Raw genomic sequence first — 2,351 nt, forward strand, 5'->3', positions numbered from 1 at the left:
GAGATACACACTCAAGCTGTCGCTCAATGACTACGTTGAGCTCAGATAGAACGGGAGTGATTGTCAGGTACGCGTTCATAGGTTGAAGATAATGATGAGTGTCACGGATCATCATATTCTCCATATTGAAGTACGAGTGAGTATCTTAGAATGAAATCAAGCGTGATTGAATAGAAAACAGTAGTAATTGCATTAATCCATTGAAACAAAGCAGAGCTCCTCACCCCCACCTATGGGGTTTAGAGACTCATGCCGTCAAAGGTACAATATGAAATGTAAAAATGTCATAAGTTGCAAAATTAATCTCTAAAAGTAGTTTTTATACTAAACTAGTAACTTAGGTTTACAGAAAATGAGTAACTAAGTGCAGATAGTACAGAATTCTACTTCTGGGACCCACTTGGTGTGTGCCTGGGCTGAGCTTTCAAGCTTTCACGTTCATATGCCCAAAGTTGGCGTTAAACTCCACCCTAGGTGCCAGAATGGGCGTTTAACGCTGAAAAAGGTGCCAGTTAGTTTTAGGCTGACTTTGGACGTCGGTTTGGGCCATCAAATCTCAGAAAAAGTATAGACTATTATATATTGCTGGAAAGCCCAAGATGTCTAATTTCCAAAGCAATTAAGAGCGCGCCAATTGGGCTTTTGTAGCTCCAGAAAATCCATTTTGAGTGCAGGAGGGTCAGAATCCAACAGCATCTGCAGTCCTTTTTCAGCCTCTGAATCAGATTTTTGCTCAGGTCCCTCAATTTCAGCTAGAAAATACCTGAAATTACAGAAAAACACATAAACTCATAGTAAAGTCTATAAATGTGATTTTTGAATAAAAACTAATAAAAATATAATAAAAAGTGAATAAAACATGCTAAAAACTATGTAAAAATAATGCCAAAAAGGGTATAAATTATCCGCTTATCACAACACCAAACTTAAATTGTTGCTTGTCCCCAAGCAACTAAAAACAAAAAAGGATAAAAAGAAGAGAATATACAATAAATTTCAAATAACAATGAAGCTCAGTTCCAATTAGATGCGCGGGACTTGTAGCCTTTTTGCTTCTGAACAGTTTTAGCATCTCACTTTATCCTTTGAAGTTCAGAATGATTGGCATCTATAGGAACTCAGAATTCAGATAGTGTTATTGATTCTCCTAGTTCAGTATGTTGATTCTTGAACACAGTTACTTTATGAGTCTTGGCCGTGACCCTAAGCACTTTGTTTTCCAGTATTACCACCGGATACAAAATGCCACAAACACATAACTGGGTGAACCTTTAACCACTCAGTCTCAAGCTCTTCACTTGGACCTTCATGCCACAAGCACATGGTTAGGGACAGTTTGATTCAGCTGCTTAGGCCAGGACTTTATTCCTTTGGGCCCTCCTATCCATTAAAGGGTTATTGACTTTTTCAGCTTGCTTTCTCTTTTTCTTTCTTTTTCTTTTATTTTTCGCTATATTTTTTTTTTGCAAGCTTTGTATTCACTGCTTTTTCTTGCTTCAAGAATCAATTTTTATGATTTTTCAGATTATCAATAACATTTCTCCTTTTTCATTATTCTTTCAAGAGCCAACAGTTTTAACATTCATAAACAACAATATCAAAAATATGCACTGTTCAAGCATTCATTCAGAAAATAAAAAGTATTGCCACCACATCAAAATAATTAGATTATTTTCAAGATATAATTCGAAATTCATGTACTTCTTGTTCTTTTGCAAATAAAAACATTTTTATTTTAAGAAAGGTGAGGGACTTATGGGATTATTCATAGCTTTAAGACATATACTCTAAACTTTATTGATCATGGAATAGAAATAAGACATAAAATAATCATAAAAGCAGACAAATAATAATAAAAGAAAGGAAATTAAAGACATAAAAATAAATGACTCTAATACTAATGCTCATGTAACTCTTAAAATAGATATCTAATAACAAAAGTTATCACAGAGTTAGGACTCAACAACCTGCATTGGGAGAGGCAAGTGCTCCTTCAATTTGTGGGACGCCTGGCTCTTCAAGGGATAGCTTCTGGCGCTTTAGCTCCTGTATCTCATGCCCTTGTTTCTCTTGTTCTATGAGCAGTTTGCAAAGCATGCTGTTTTGATTCTGCTGCTCCTCTTTGAGTTGATTCACAGCTTCTTGTAGCTTGGTGACAGATGCTTCTAAGAAAGCCCAATAATCAAATTGAGGAATTTCTGGAAGGAGTTCATGCGCCCTCCTCTTGGTGGGGTTATCTTGAATTTGAGATTCATCCATCAATTTTTGGTGATTGGGCGTTCAACTAGGACAAATTCATCCACACCCATCTGTACCCCCGCATCTTTGCATAGCAGACTAATCAAGCTTGG

Source organism: Arachis ipaensis, chromosome B3 (assembly GCF_059453495.1).
Source record: "Arachis ipaensis isolate K30076 ecotype BB chromosome B3, ASM5945349v1, whole genome shotgun sequence".
NCBI classification, from domain to species: domain Eukaryota; kingdom Viridiplantae; phylum Streptophyta; class Magnoliopsida; order Fabales; family Fabaceae; genus Arachis; species Arachis ipaensis.